This window comes from Littorina saxatilis, linkage group LG5 (assembly GCF_037325665.1).
Source record: "Littorina saxatilis isolate snail1 linkage group LG5, US_GU_Lsax_2.0, whole genome shotgun sequence".
Classification (NCBI taxonomy): domain Eukaryota; kingdom Metazoa; phylum Mollusca; class Gastropoda; order Littorinimorpha; family Littorinidae; genus Littorina; species Littorina saxatilis.
This window is the reverse complement of record NC_090249.1, coordinates 40,142,716-40,159,882: the sequence shown is the minus strand read 5'-3', so window position 1 is coordinate 40,159,882 and position 17,167 is coordinate 40,142,716. Positions and strand designations below refer to the sequence as shown.

General features: G+C 43.8%; 1 protein-coding gene and 1 long non-coding RNA gene across 2 annotated transcripts in view; both read left to right on the top strand.

The window, feature by feature from the left end:
* LOC138967110 (uncharacterized) overlaps window positions 1-17,167 on the top strand; it is a 239,891-nt gene that overhangs the window by 85,746 nt on the left and 136,978 nt on the right. The window lies entirely within an intron of this gene.
* On the top strand, window positions 6,024-11,089 carry LOC138967109 (uncharacterized). Its single transcript, XR_011455850.1, has 4 exons — window positions 6,024-6,266; window positions 6,803-6,934; window positions 7,626-7,709; window positions 9,597-11,089. It is a non-coding gene; the product is annotated as an uncharacterized lncRNA (long non-coding RNA).

The window sequence follows — 17,167 nt, the reverse complement described above, 5'->3', positions numbered from 1 at the left end:
CCCCCCCCCCCCACACACACACACTAACAATGTTTATTGTACCCTCCTCCCAAGACACGCATACTATAACGACCCTCTCACTGCCCCCCCCCCCCCTCCCAGTTTCTTGTTTTTGTGTCTGATTTGTGTCATTATAGGAAATATGCACGGAAACGAGGAAAGGGGAATGTGTTAGTGGGTCGGGTGAGTGCTCCACATGTGATGTTTTCCTTCTTGCATGAAATCATTGTGTGTTTCAGAAGTACACATTTCCGTCCAACAAGTGGTAATAGCTAACATCAAAGACTGAGATTTGTTGAAAAAGAACTGGGTCTGAATAATTGAAGATTCTGACTATACGGTGCAAGTAGACCTTTGGATGGGATGCGGAGAAGTGTGTGTGTGTGTGTGTGGACGGGGGGGGGGGGGGGGGGGGGGCATTGTTCGAGGTGGACGGTTGGAGAAGGGAAACAAGAAATCGGCTTTGGAGGAAACTGCCCAATGCAATGACAAAATCCGCAAAAATAGCACACACACAGACGCACACACACACACACACACACACGCTCCCCACATCCCCCACCCCACCCCACCCCACCCATTCACACATTTACCCATACTGAAAAAAGCACATCCGAGCCACACTCTCTCTACCCACCAACCCACTACCTCCCCCCTCTAAAATTCCGCCCCTCCCCTCTCCTTCGGATGCGTCTTTATTGACCTAATTCCAGCGGCAGGTTGGATTGGCGTTTGGATGTGATGTTTTTGTGATGGGCGTGAGGGCAGAGGGGTGAGAGAGAGCGAGGGTGTGGTGGTGGTGGAGAGCGAGAGAGAGAGAGAGAAAGAGAGAGAGAAAGAAAAAAAAGAGTGAGAGTGAGTGAGAGAGAGAGAAAAAGAGAGAAAGAGAGAGAGACAGAGAGACACAGAGAGAGGGAGAGAGGAAGAGAGAGAGAAAGAGAGAGAGAGAGAGAGAGAAACAGAGAGAGAGAAAAAAAAGAGAGAGTGAGTGAGAGAGAGAGAGAGAGAAAGAGAGAGAGAGACTGAGAGAGAGAGAAAGAGAGAGAGAGAAAGAGAGAGAGAGAGACAGAGATCGACAGAGAGACACAGAGAGAGGGAGAGAGGAAGAGAGAGAGAAAGAGAGAGAGAGAGAGAGAGAGAGAGAGAAAGAGAGAGAGACAGAGAGAGAGAGAGAGAGGGAGAGAGAGAGAGAGAGACAGACAGACAGACAGAGACAGAGAGCCAGAGAAAGAGACACAGACAGACAGAGACAGAGACAGAGACAGACAGACAGAGACAGACAGAGACAGAGAGAGAGACAGAATGCGGGGGCTGAAAAGAAGGAGAAAACAGAGGGGTGCTTGTTGGGGTTGAGGGGGTGGAGAGGGGGGAGCAGTAGGCGGAATATGAAGATGCGTATCAAGGGATGACGTGGCACATAAAAGCCCCCTATTACGCCTGTTTAACCAGAAATTTACGATCGTCATATCTCGTTGCAAACGTAATTAATGGTTGTGAGAGATCGGGGTTGCGTCGCTTCCTAATTACTGTATCACGTAAATCAGTGGAGTGGGTGATTAACAGAACGAGATAAAATGTTTGACGCATCGTAAATTATTCCGGTGATGCTTGAGAGAGCTTTGGTGGCCGGGGTTGTGCAACACGTAAAAATAATGTCCTTGTAATAACTAATGTAGGGTCTGATACACACATTCTGGTAAAAAAAAAAAGAAGAAAGAAAGACAGAAGCGCCCCAGCAACAACTGTAAAAGCAGCAGCAGCAACACTGAGCAACCTGCCTTAACAACTGAGAGCACCTTATAACATAATTATTGTAACCATTATCACCAGCAACAAGAACAATCACGTTGCAGCAGCATTTTCGTTATTATGACCATCAGTATATTAGCAGAGAGAGAGAGAGATTGGATTGGATTGGATTGGATTGGAATGTTTAATCATACAGGCCATTGCCCCTTATGATAGGGGTGAACATACATGTAGGCCCCCTTATCATACATGGCGGGCTTTGCACAAAAGAGAGAGAGAGAGAGACTGAGAGAGAGAGAGAGAGAAAGAGAGAGAGAGAGAGAGAGAAAGAAAGAGAGAGAGAGAGAAAGAGGGGTGTGCAAGAGAGATAGAGAAGGAGTTAGAGAGAGAGAGAGAGAGAGAGAGAGAGAGAGAGAGGTGTGCAAGAGAGAGAGGATTAGAGAGAGAGAGAGAGAGAGAGACAGACAGACAGACAGACAGACAGACAGACAGACAGACAGACACAGTCAGACACAGACAGACAGACAGACACACAGACAGACAGACGGAGAGAACGTTGCAAGAAAGTACAAGCTAACCCACATTCAGCATAATTATTAATAGCTATTGTGTTTTCAGCGTAGCAATAGGGTCCGATATTTAGACGAGACAAGTATAATGCCGACGAGTCGAAGACGAGTCGCATTATACTTGTTCGAGTCTAAATATCGGACCCTATTGCTACGCTGAAAACACAATAGCGATTATATAGCTGTTATGACCTTGATTTGTTGTTCCAAACTTACAAAATGACAGTTTTTGCGTCGATGCGTTGATCTCAGGTTTTGATAGCAGACAAACTTCTTACGCGCATCATGTTCGCGCACACATGCACACCGCTACACGCTTTCTGACTTTGGAAGAAAAACTGACTCCAAGTGCATTCGACTTCACAACACAGTTGTTGAAACAGCTTTTTAAGTTGTCAGTGTATGCTGTTGTCGATAGAAACATCGCCGTGGTACAGATGGGTAAACCGGAATCATGCGTCGGCCATTTTTCTCAATATGCTTTTGGATATTCAGAAAAATGGCCGACTTCCGTAGCATTATGCTTTGATAATCGGAAGAGCCCATCCAATCACAGCCCCCGAATTCCCCCACGTGTTCATCAGAATAGCTATATAGACTGTTAATTTGTAACGTAACGATGTTGCGCTGAAATTCGGATGAACTACAAGATTATATAGGTTAGCCCCTGTGAAGTACTACCGCCTCACTGTTGATACATGCCGTCACCACAGACGCAATTATGCACTATAAAAAGACGTTAGTGACATTCGTTCATTATCTGTTGTTTAGTCTGGCACGTTGGGCTTGGTATCCTTCTGAACTTCGTTGCGACCCACTTTGCTATGCTGCTCAGTGAAAAGACGGTGTCCGGAAATAACTCTGTCGGAGTTTTTATTGGCTGTGGAAGAGTTGTGCTCCTTGGAAACAGTGAGTCACACACACGCCGCTGATCAGTGAAACGATCAAATGATCATGGATGGCATCACAGTGAATGATAACCTCCAAAGTGCATGTTTCGCTGTGTCCACCGACCTCACTGCTCAACTGACTCAACTGATCTGTGTCCGGAAATAACTCGGTAGGAGATATATTGGCTTTGGAAGAATTAATTGTGCCCCTTCGAAAAAGTCAGGAATACACACGCCGCTGATCAGTGAAACTGAGCAACCGAGCATGGCATCACAGAGAATAACAAGTTCCACAGTGCATGTTTTGCTGTGACCGCCGACCTTACTGCTCAACTGACTCCAGATAGCTGTGTCTCTGTGTTTATTGTAGCAAAGTTTGATAAATATGTGTTGATGCCCAACCTCATGCAGAAGCTTTAAAAAGACGCTAGCGCAAACAAAGATAACAATGGGACAGGACACATTAATATTAACTTTCAACCAAAGCAGTCGGGCGGGGATGTAGCTCAGTCGGTAGCGCGCTGGATTTGTATCCAGTTGGCCGCTGTCAGCGTGAGTTCGTCCCCACGTTCGGCGAGAGATTTATTTCTCAGAGTCAACTTTGTGTGCAGACTCTCCTCGGTGTCCGAACACCCCCGTGTGTACACGCAAGCACAAGACCAAGTGCGCACGAAAAAGATCCTGTAATCCATGTCAGAGTTCGGTGGGTTATAGAAACACGAAAATACCCAGCATGCTTCCTCCGAAAACGGCGTATGGCTGCCTAAATGGCGGGGTAAAAAAACGGTCATACACGTAAAATTCCACTCGTGCAAAAAACACGAGTGTACGTGGGAGTTTCCGCCCACGAACGCAGAAGAAGAAGAAGAAGAACCAAAGCAGTCGGCCAATTCCAGCGAACTATCTTTATCTTAATATAAGTTAAAATCTTGACTGGAAAAAAAGGTTTTCGTGAATAGCGCTTTGGCAAATTAGTCTTTGTGAGGCAACTGTTTTTCCCAACAACCCCCAAAACTAACAGAATATATGACTAAAAGAACGACTGAATGAATCAACGAATCATTGAGTCAATGAATAAATGAATAAATGATAGAATGAATTAATCAATCAATCAATCAATCAAACAGGCAAGCAAGCAATCAGTCAGGCAATGAAAAACCCGACAGAGCTAATTCTGAACCGAATTTGTCTATCTCATTGTGTCTTACTTTGGTATGCTGCTGAATTTCATTGTGCCTTTCTGCTCATTTTGAGTATTTAAAGGACAACACTCATTAGTGTTGGCATACATTGTTTTGCTTTAAACAAATTGTGTTTACAGACTTTCAATCCAGGCCGTTGAGTAATAAGTAGGGAGGTGTTTTTTTCGTTCGTCTTCCTGCAGGCGCATCCACATTCCGTCTTGGGAGGTCGCTTGGGGAAATGGACGTGTGTGTAGAAGTGGACGTATGTTTTGTTTATAAATATCATAGTACCCGGTTCCAGGAAAACAAGTACATGCCGCAAGATATACAGAATGTCAGTGGCTTGCTTGTGATCTAGGGCCCCCATCACGGAAATGCATAATGTACGTTGGTGTTTACATCAAATTGACACCTGGTATTTATGATGCAAAAGTGAAGGTTGTTCCCAAGCGCGCACGCGTGCGTCTTCAGCGGCCTTCCCCACCTCATCATACAAGCTAAAAAATTTCCAATTAATCATCGCTAGATTACCTGCCAAGCCACAAGTTGTCAGGTGCAAATGAACAGGAAGGTAAAAAGTAAACCTGCGGAAAGTTGCAAAATGTGCTTGAGTTTCCGCCCCTTCCTGGCTACCTGCTGAGCAGAAGCGAACGCTTGAAAGCTGGATTAATTGCCGTCAGACAAACACCACGGGGTGATGAGATAGACAGATGTAATCGTTTTTCTATCTTTCTCTACCTGTCAGGTCCCCCTCCCATTACCTCCCAATCCTACTCTCCCCCCCCCCCCCTCATGCTTACCTTTTACCTACCTACCTCCTACCCACTTCTTCCCCACCCTCATCCGTGAACTCTATGCTCAGTATCCCCTCAATTTTATCGCGCTTCTTATTTTTCTCTGATTGCCCCCCCCACCACCACCTCCCACTAACTCTCCCACTTCTCACTACCTCTCACTACCTCCCTGCCCCCCCCTCCTCCCGAACACTCTTATCAAGCCCTCTCCTCCACATCGTTCTCCTCGACTTTAGCCGGTTTTACAGTTTCGTTCAACCATTTCCTCTTATCTACTCGCTCTTACCATCTTCTATCAGTAACAAGATTTTTGTCTTCCTTCTCTCTCTTTTTTCTTTTTTTTTTCTTCAACTGATGAAACCACCCTTGTGCCAAGCTTTAGAGTCATGGATCTTCTCTGGTTGACTTGAAGGCAGTACCGATAGGCTAGGTAGTACACTCTAAATTTTATAACACTTTGAGAACACTGAAAGTGTTTAGGGTGAACACTTAAAGTGTTAGGGTGAACACATTTTTACACTTTTGGAACACAGAAAGTGTTCTCAATGTGTTATCCTGAAGCATCTTCTGCTACCTGAACACTTTTGGAACACATGGTAAACACTTTTTTGCACAGTGGAACACCAGGTGAACACACGTGTTCAACAAGTGTTCCACAAGTGTTCCACTTCGTCTTTCCGAATAAAATAATACATTAAAAATATTTGGGCCATGAGCAGATTCGAACCCGAGATCTTCGCCTTGCCATGTCAGCGCTCTACCGATTGAGCTACGGAGACTCGTCGGGATCAAGCGTCGCTTAGAGTATATAATGTTTATACCCCCTAGACCGCTGCGGGACGTTTTTTTGTTTTTGTTTTTAATCGTGTTGTGCTTATATTTTTTCATCAAACATTTATTTCATCTGAGACATCTAATAAGCGGTAAGTATTAGCATTTTTATTTTTACAATTTAATAATGTTACTAATTGTCCCATCATGCTTCAGCTGGACCAAAAAAGAACGTTGACACTTTTAGATCTGTGGACCTGTCTGCGTTGTCGCTGCGTTGATTTGGCTCAGGATTTCCGATTGTTATCTGTAAGTTGCTTGCTGAGATTTTGTATTAATTCATCTAAGCTTAGTCACTCGTATTTTTGTTGTAACATGTTCCTGTTACTTGTATCTGTGGACGTTTGAAGACAATTTCTCTAATTTTGCTGTCGCAACGGTTTCAGCTGATCAGTGGACCTTTTACATTAGTTCTGCGTTGGTAAATAAACTCTATTTCAATTTGATGTTGATTTTTTATTCTGGTTGATGTGCTTGGTTTTGTGTTATTGTTATACTTGTATGTCCAGGGGTTCCTTATAATTATAATGGTGGTCCAGTGAACGATACCTTCCGCCTGTGGTCAGAGCAACACATTTGCAGATTTTCGGATTCTTCTTCTTCCTTTGGTTAGATCATAGATGTACGATCTGCACGCTAGATAAAGTGAAGCGGTAGGCTAAAAACAGCATACATTAATGAACAACATTCATCATAATAGTGGCCAGGTTGATTGTGTGCGCAATTTAGAATAATTCTATGCATGCTTGGTTGTATTTAATTTCACAGATCTATCACACTTTCAGGGAACTGGGAAGCCGTTTGAGCTGATGTGCCCATGTGGCGAATCGATGTGGGCGTAACCTGCGCACATTTCTTCTGAATTGCACTGAGGATGAACAGGAGGCACTGACGGCAACCCAGACGTGTTTACCAAGGTACGCATGTCCTGCATTTGCATATAGTGTGTAGTTTTGCAGAGAAATATTGATCTGATAAGTTTTGTTTGTTTGTTTGCTTAACGCCCAGCCGACTACGAAGGGCCATATCAGGGCGGTGCTGCTTTGACATTTAACGTGCGCCACACACAAGACAGAAGTCGCAGCACAGGCTTGATGTCTCACCTAGTCACATTTTTCTGACACCGGACCAACCAGTCCTAGCACTAACCCCATAATGCCAGACGCCAGGCGGAGCAGCCACTAGATTGCCAATTTTAAAGTTTTAGGTATGACCCGGCCGGGGTTCGAAGCCACGACCTCCCGATCACCGGGCGGACGCCTTACCACTAGGCCAATTGTGCCGGCGGTTGCGGAATCATTGATTATACTATTTGCTGAAATACTCTGTTTCAAAATTAATATCTCCGTGCAAAACACACCAGACAGTCGCCAAACTCATATGTGGACACACACACACACACACACACACACACACACACACACACACACACACACACACACACACAGCCAGCCCCCTCTCCTTCCACATTTGACAGAAATCTAAATGTTGATACACAGTTTCACAATAAACAAAAGTATGAGAATCAGAACACTTGTCAGTGTTGCTACGATGTGGAACTTCAGTAAAATAGTGTTTGATTTCTTAACATGCATCTTGTGTGTGCAGGAACCATACTGCTTCGCTGAGGCAGTTCACTTTCTGGAGATGGAGCTAACAGTAATGCGACGAAACCTTGTGGATGCACTTCATGTAAGTTTAAGCTTTCTGTGGGATACAGCGCAGTTACATTTTGAGAATGCTGCCTTATTTTGCAGTCTTCTCCTTAAAAGGTGGACAAAATATACATATTTTTAAGTTCAGTGAGTGCTGAGGCCTGCAATGATAAAATGTTTTCCTGAACTAAGTCTACTCAGAATTTCCATTCGTTATGGTAGAGTAGTGCCGTAAACACTGAGGCCAGCTTTCGTCAAAGCATAGCCAACAGACAACACGCTGCTGATCCGCTTGGATCTGCCATTGCCGCTAACAGTGTATGCAAGGTGCATTCAATATGACACCCTTTTCTTTTGAAAATATTCTCATCGGAGTTTATGATTGGTTTTGACAGTGATCGCTGGCCTCCAATGGTCGCTGACAAGGTGTTTTCCTTCGGTTCACGTAGGTTTAGCTTGAGATCACGTGAGTTAAAAGCGATCCGTTTGTAAGTTTTGGTTAGTTTGATCTAAATAATGAAATATTTTAGAAAATTATGATAGAAATTAGAATGCATTTTATATTAAAGAATGCATTCCATATCATAGAACACATTCTATATTTATAGAATGCATTCTATAAAATAGAAAACATTGTATAATATAGAATGCATTCAATCATACTTGTCATTTGCCCAGAAATGTATTCTATTATAGAATGCATTCTATAACGTCCAACAATGCATTCTTATGATAGAATGCATTCCATAAAGCGCCACAAAACTTCTACAGGCCAGCTCGGTATGGTCCCTGCTTCGAAAGCAGATCTACAAACACTCTCACACACAGCTCTCTCTTTCTCTCTCTCTGTCTCTCTCTCTCTGTCTCTCTCTCTGTCTCTCTCTCTGTCTCTCTCTCTGTCTCTCTCTCTGTCTCTCTGTCTCTGTCTCTGTCTCTGTCTCTCTCTCTCTCTCTCTCTCTCTCTCTCTCTCTCTCTCTCTCTCTCTCTCTCTCTCTCTCTCTCTCTGTGTGTGTGTGTGTGTGTGTAGTTCTGCTTTTCTTTGCGGGGCTGGCCTGTTGTAGTTTCGGGACATTATGCATATAAATTATAATGCATTTCAGGACGTTAAAGAACGCATTCTATCATAAAAAGCATTTTGGTATTTTGTGTAAATAGAATGCATTTTATCATAGAAGGCAGTTCGGGACGTTATAGAATGCATTCTATAATATAGAATACATTACATAATAAATGATTTCCTTATAATTCATTATTTAGATCAAACCAACAAAACTTAGGTAGTTTCTTTACAAACGGATTACTAGAGGGTGCATTCAATATGACACCCTTTTCTTTAAACTAAAACTCATCGGAGTTCACGATTAATTGCGACAGTGATCTTTGGCTTCCAGTGATTGTTGACAAGGTGTTTTCCCTGGGTTCACATAGGTTAAGAACGAGTTAAGGAAAACGGGCGTGCTCAAGGCCTCGCCACATTAGCAGTACGGTTTACTGCTTACCTTATATAAACAATTTGTAGAGTGCCATTTTCCAGAGTGGCCACGCGATAATGAAATCCTTGCGAAAGACCTATTTTAATTCTACTTTTTGTTCTTAGGGACAGACTCCTGCTTCAAGAGGGATTACTTTTTACATTCAGTCGTGTGTGCATGTGCGTGCATGCGAGTGTCATTGTGTGTTGGGAAGGTGAGAGCGAATTGGACGTGACGTATTTGTTCTCTGTTATGTGACCTATGCCCGTTCTGGAATAAAAAAAAGTTTACCTGTAACTGCGATTGTTGGAGATCTGCTGACAGCAAGAAGAAGTCCACTATTAGTTAAGATTTACACTTCAGTGTTATCAATTAAGTACAAACGTTTAACACAAACCTGTTAAGAGTTGGAAATGCATCATGTTCTAAAACTCACTTTTATTTCGAACAGGATGCTCCGGACAGCGAGTTGAAAACTAAACCAAAGACCAAGGGCCTGGAATCCTCCCAACTCTGAAGGGTGTTTTTGTTATCGGACTTTCGTGTGTGAACTTTCAAGATGGGGTTTACCAGAGCTCCGTTCATATTATTTAATAGCAACATATACCGAGCAACAAAAGAAACGCGAACAAATTCTGCAATGTTTGATTGACAAAATCTCGGAACAATTATGGAGTTAGAATTATCAAACCACAACATTTTGATGAAGGCATGTTTGACACAGCTGTTGCGTGAGTATTTTGATGCTGCGATTGTTTCAACACACGGGACAAAACGAAGTTTTGGAGGTCTCGCTCAGTCAGCCTTCATCGCGTTCTCTGGCCACTGATCGGACACTGGTTGCTACCAATGATGACTGGTATTGTCAGCGGCTGAATTGAATCGATGTCGAAGACGTTGTGGAAGGAAATTGCGATCTTGTCTTATTGGGGTAATGCGAAAAAATCTACCGCGTTGCATAACTGCAGTGCTTCCAATGTCACCAGAACATTGCAGAAGGTGATAAACTGTTGACACATGCACGTTTAAAGCACATGCCAGCGCTTCTGGATCACCCCCAGCTTTAAATCGACCTGGCATTTTGGTGGTGTCAATCTTGGCATCCTGGCTGTTTCAAAAGTGAGACTGGCAGCAAGCGTGCCATGGTCTCTTTTGGTTGCTAATGCATTAGTGAACACATCTCACATATCAGATTTCTCCTGCTCTACTTGCACGTGCTGCGAGCGCGCATTATGTGTTTTACGATGAACCTGCTTGTCTTGTGTGTTAAAACAGTCACAGCATCAAAATAATCACACAAAAGCAAGGTCAAACATGCCTTCATTAAACTTTTGTAGTTTAATAATTCTAACTCTATAATTGATGAAGATTGTGTCAATCAAACAATGACGAATTTTGTTGCTCGGTATATTATGTGTTCAACAATTCCTACCCCAGACCCGTTTGTTCTGCGACTGCTGCAGACATTTCTTTTTGTCAATTAAAAATGCTTCTTTGCTCACAAAATTTGATTTTAATGTCTTTCTGAATTGTATGACAGTGCAGGATGAAAGTGTTCCAAAAGTGTTCCAAAAGTGTTCCAAAAGTGTTCTAAAAGTGTTCTACAAGTGTTCCAAAAGTGTTCCAAAAGTGTTCTAAAAGTGTTCTAAAAGTGTTCCAAAAGTGTTCTAAAAGTGTTCTAAAAGTGTTCCAAAAGTGTTCCAAAAGTGTTCTAAAAGTGTTGACCTGAACACTTTTATGTGTTCAGAAGTGGTTACAGCAGGGTGAACACTTAAAAGTGTTCAGATGTGAACACTTTTGGAACACTTTTGGAACACTTTTGGAACACTTTTTTGTGTATAGAACACTTTTTGTGTTCCAAAAGTGTTCCAAAAGTGTTCTACTAAAAGGGTGTTCAGAAGTGGTTACAGAAAGGGTGTTCAGGAGTGGAACACTTTTGTTTAGAGTGTAGGAAAAGGGAGCAGGGCGGTGAGAGAAAGAGTAGAGGAGATGGGGCTAAAATTAGAGAGAAACATATTGAGGAGGGATCGGAGAAGAAGAAGAACAAGAACAAGAACAACAAGAACAACAAGAACAACAACAAGAACAACAACAAGAACAACAAGAACAACAACAAGAACAAGAACAAGAACAAGAACACCAACACCAACACCAACAGTGCAAGATACATAGAAACAGACAAGACACAGATGTGAACAAGGGTCAAGATCTCCTTGCACATCAGAGGTAGGGGAAGACTTTAAGTGAGCAAGACTAAAGGAACAAACAGCACAACACAACAGAACACATGCCATATGTCATTTACAAGGAAAAAACCAGAATCCCGCTGTCGCACAAGCACAACATGCACCAGCTAGTTCATTGTATCAATAAAGACTTCGGAGCATGTACTGCCAGAAATTCTGCAAGACAAAACGCAGTAAAAGTCTCTCTGCTCGGCAAAATGGGACTCCTCGCATCTCCCACTGGTAACTGGCGCTGTGAGCAGGATCAAGTTTAACACCATGAATATTACGCAAAATCTGCAACGCTGCATAAAAAGACCAGGAAGAACAAAAGAAACCCAAGAGAGATATGTGTGGAGAAGGGAGAGTTATTATTAGTGGATCCTACCAAATGAAAGTGCAAGACTATTCTTGTAGTTTCTTCAGCTTACCAGAGTCAGCATACCCACGCACGCAAGCACACGCACAACCACACACAACCACACACACACACACACACACACACATACACACACACACACACACACACACACACACACACACACACACACACACACACACACACACACACACACACACACACACACACACACACACACACACACACACACACACACACACACACACACACACACACACACACTCTCTCTCTCTCTCTCTCTCAGTTACCATCACAACCACTACCACCATCCACGCTGCAGCCGACCATCCCCAATGGTCCTCACACTCACACAATCACACATATCTTGACGTTGTACAAACATAACATGCAACTGCAACCAGTCCTTCATATATATATAAGAAGATTGTTCTTCTGATAGAAATTCTGCAATGTAGGACACTCAAGAAATGTATCCATGCTGCAAGTGAAAATCAGAATCCTGTCCTCACCCACAGACTGCTAACTGGCGCCGTGAGCAGGATCAAGTTTAACGCCATGAATATTACGCAAAGATTGGATTTTTCCTGCGAGAATATTTCAATGGGTGCGTGTTTCGCCTCGCATGATGCTCGACACAGAACAGAGTCGTATTGATTTTTCGGTCTCCCCTTTGCTCCTTCTCTGGTCTCGATAAAGCGACGAAGAGAGAAAGAGAGAAAAAGAGAAAGAAACGGGTGAGGAGGAGGAGGAAGGCGAAAGAGAGAAAGATAGAGGGTTGTGGGTGGAGGTTGAAAATCTAGGCTGGAGAGAAAAAAAAATGCAAATGGAAACGGATACGTATCGCACGTGTATAATGCGGTCTAATTCAGCGCGTTAATACGTCATTCTGAAGTTACTGAGAGTAGGAGGTAAAGGTGACATTGAGTCTGTGTTGAATGTCCTTGATGATGGTGGTTGATGTGATGTGATTTGATGGGATAGGATTAGATGGGATGGGATGTGTGTGTGTGTGTGTGTGTGTGTGTGTGTGTGTGTGTGTGTGTGTGTGTGTGTGTGTGTGATGGGTTGGTGTGCGTGTGTGCGTGCGTGCATGTCTCTGTTTGCGTTTTACATGAGAAATACACGTGTGGGTATATGGTTTAGCCATAATAAACGGGTAAAGCTCCCATACAGTGTGTATGTGCGTTTGGTTTCAGCAATTTTGCATATTGAGATTTCCAATGCGTAAGGGCTTAAGGATTTAGCGATTTTGCACGCATGCATGAGCAAGTTAGTGTATGGTTTAGGATTTAGCGGTTTTCCATGCTTTCTTGAAGGTGTATGCTTTTGTTTGCATGGTGGCATAAACCTGAGTGTTTTTTCTTTTAGATTTTCGTCACTGTGGCGGACAACCATAACCAATCGAGCGAATATTCGGTTCTTGCATGTTCGTTTTCTCCTTTGTGCATGCAAATGGGAATGTGCGTGAGCCTGAGCGATTCGGTGGGCTGTATTCTTTATTGGGTGGTCCCGAAGGATTAATTTCAAGTCGCATGAAAACTCATTCTCTTGCTGTTTTTCATTAGAGCACCCAATTCATCTCAGACTCTGATTAGCGTTGCTAATCCATAATAGCCAATGAAGCATTAAATTCGTTCCGAATTGAAACCCATTGTCTGCCGGATTTTGATTGATGGGAATGAAGCCTGTCCCCATTGTTAGCGTCCTTCTGATTGGCGCAAAAAGAGAGTCCTATATTTAGATTTTTGTCCCCCATGTCTAGACCCGTATCTAAGCGATTTCTTGCGTTATTAGTGTTTGTTTGTGTTAGTGTTGGTTTCTGTCGTGCGGTCGTTTTTGTTTCTATAGAAAGTTAATGAAGTTACAAGTGCACGTTTGAGATACTCGAGTGAACGCAAAAATACCGTAAACCTGTACAAATATTTGAGAAACGTGTCGGTAGTTGGGAGAACATTAATCATCCAAACTGTGATTTATTACAACTCGGATCATTACCTTTTGGCAGGCTTTCGGTCTGACCGGACTATAACAACAAGTTAAATGTACAGTTGTGTTGTCTGAACTCTGCCATTGACCATATGGATCACCATTCCTGTCTGTGTGTGATTTATGTCAGCTTGCAGCCTCTCCCGACTATAATGCAGGTAGCTAGCTACATTAAGTTTTTAGTACAATCGAGATAACGCATTTGTATTGCTTTCCACTTTGAGAAATTGTACGGCCATAATCCTCAACCATTTTCTAAAGATTTATATTCCTGAAAATGTGTTCTGTATGTGTCTCTTGATTTTTTGTTTACTCGCCACACTGCATGTGTGTGTGTGTGTGTGTGTGTGTGTGTGTGTGTGTGTGTGTGTGCGTGCGTGCGTGTGTCTGTGTGTGTGTATATGCGTGCGTGCGTGCGTGTGTGTGTGTGTGTGCGTGCGTGCTTGCGTGCGTGCGTGTGTGTGTGTGTGTGTGTGTGCGTGCGTACGCGCGCGCGTGTGTGCGTGCGTGTGTGGAGTGGGATGAGCTTGGGGTTGAGACTATTTGAAAGTGGCTCTGCGTGGCCCCTTCATCCCCTAAACCAAACCTCCCTTCCCTCGCTTCATATCCATCCCCCCTCCCTCTTTTTCCTCTGCACATCCGCGACCCCCTTCCAACCCCCGAAGTGTTAAAACTTGTGCAATCTGCTGATCCTCGTTGCCCAATCAACACCGCTGGCCTGTGACTGTAGTGCCAGGCCAGCCACCGTGACTGTAGTGCCAGGCCAGCCACCGTGACTGTAGTGCCAGGCCAGCCACCGTGACTGTAGTGCCAGGCCAGCCACCGTGGCTGCAATCAATTGTAATCTCAAAATAATGGGCTTTGTTCCTCCCGGCACTGGCAGTGTCACCTCCCGTGTCCTCCCTCTTAGCTCCAACCCCACCCCACCCCCCCCCCACCCCCACCCCCCTCTATGCCAACTAGCCCTAGCCCCCAACCTCCATGGCCATACACACACAGATACACAAACATCTCAATGGGCAAGATTTTGTGCTTGTGTTTTTGTTTTTAAACTCCCACATCTTTTGACTTGAATAAAACAACCTCGCAACAACAACAACAACAACTACCTGAAGAACAAACTTCGACTACGTGTGCGAGCCATATTACACTATACGTTGCTTCTTTGGGGAGGGGGAGGGTGGGGAGGCATATGTACCACTTTTCTCAGCAGTACTGCAATTCCTCATCCTGCTCCTCTTCTTCTTGCTCTTCCGCTTCTGAACGAATTCTCTTTTTTGATATTATCTATACTCTGTCATCGTTGATACACGTTCCTTAAAAAAGAAAAAGAAAAAGAGGGCTACATCGTAAAAGTAGATATACCTTCTACAAAGCATAACAACATACCCTCTTATAAAAAAAAGAATACAGCAACCTCTTTGCATCAAACATTGCACGATGTGTACAGAGGGAACACCTCGGGAGCTATGAAGTGCCCTTGTGGCAGCTCGTAGAATGTGAAGCAGAGGAAGGCTGTTCCCCTTACAAGAGCTTTTGTCCTTTACCACCCGCCGCTCCATAGCTGCTGGGTACCTAGCGACTGTATCGAACAGCCGTGCAGGAAAGGCTGGGAATATATTCAGCCTGCAACGGTCTGGTTTAAAGCCACTGTACTTCTTGGAGAAAAAAACACACAATTAAAATAAAGAAGGCAAGAATCAGCTCGGTGTCACTGGATGGATTCAAGTCTCTCGGTTTTAAGACTGTAAATATTTCAGCCTGCTGTAAAGATCTGATTTAAAGCCACTGTCCCTCCTGGAGAAAAAACACACACATTACAAAAGGGCATAAAATCAGCTCGGTTTCACTGATGGATTCAAGACAGTCGGTTTCAAGATTGTGAATGTTTCAGCCTGCAAACCTCTTGTTTCAAGCCACTGTCCTTAGAAAAATATAAGTTTAATTTCACGGGATCGAGTCAAGACTCGGTGTCAAGGCAGGGAATATGTTAGACTGTCACTGCTTGGTTAAAAGCTATTTCGGTTCATGGAGAAAGATAGGGAGATTAAAACATCAGTTCACTTTCACTGGATCGACCCAGGAGTCTGTTTCGACGAAAGGCTTTTAAGTTGTTGGCTCCTTCTGTCCCATCTGAGGAAAGTAGAAGTTTTATTTGCACGAAAAGGATGTCATTCGCTTCCTTTCGTCGCTATTTCAGGACTTTAATTGTTAAAGTCGTAGCGTCTGTGACGTAAACCTGGAGGTTTCAACTCAAGCTTTTCATTTGTTTTATAAGCCTACCGATAGCCAGTTTCACTGAGTTTCCGTGGGCGACCCTTTGTTGTCGCCACGAATCCAGGAACACAGTTGGCGAAAACAAACTCCTTCGAGGAAGTTTCTCCTAGGTTAACTTTGGAGATCGATTTAGAAGAGCAGGTTTAGATTAGTTCTTTCAATGTTCTTTTTTAGGAAACGAACCAGTTTCAGTTTCAGGAATACGATTCTTCCCTTCTTGCGATCACGACCCCATGGTGAAGGCATAGCGCATCTTCAATCCTTTTTAAGAATGTTGAGTTCACATTAGAAACCTGCTTTAGTTTGATGCTGTTCACGTTCCATTAATCTGAAGATCTCTGTTTTTATTTTATTTCCACCTAACGGATGCGTAGTCCAAGGAATTAGCCTATTGGATTTGCAGTCCGGAATGGCGTGTCCAAGGAACATTGGTGTGTCAAAAGGAGACCACACAATCTTTATGACAAGAGGACTGTATGTTTAACTGTTTCTGTTGTTGGAATCGCACAGGCAAGAAGGTAAGAGAAAAACTGCATTGGAAACGAGTTTTCTTCACGTTAGTAAGCTGGTGTAATGATTGGGGAGCTCAGATCGATACCGGTTTTCTTAACTCTGCTGGCTAGATCCAGGGAAGAAAGAAAGACTGGATGGATTAATGAGTTCCAGAGAGAGAGAGAGAGAGAGAGAGAGAGAGAGAGAGAGAGAGAGAGAGAGGGAGAGGGAGGGAGGAAGGGAGGGAGGGAGGGAGGGAGAGAGGGAGAGAGGGAGAGAGAGCGAGCGAGCGACCGAGCGACCGACCGACCGAGCGACCGACCGACCGACCGACCGACCGAGCGACCGACCGACCGACCGAGCGACCGACCGACCGACAGACCTACAGACAGACAGACAGACAGACAGACAGACAGACCTACAGACAGACCTACAGACAGACAGATAGACAGACAGATAGACAGACAGATAGACAGACAGACAGAGACAGAGACCGGCAGAGAGGTCAGAATGTGTATGTAACGACCAACATGGTTCATAATTCTCTAACTTTGTTTTCTCATTTGTCAGCGCCCATGTTTCTCTTATCGTTATCCACATCATCGCTATCCTCCCCCCCTCTCTCCCTTTCCCTTTTCCCTCTTTTTTCCCGGCTCATTC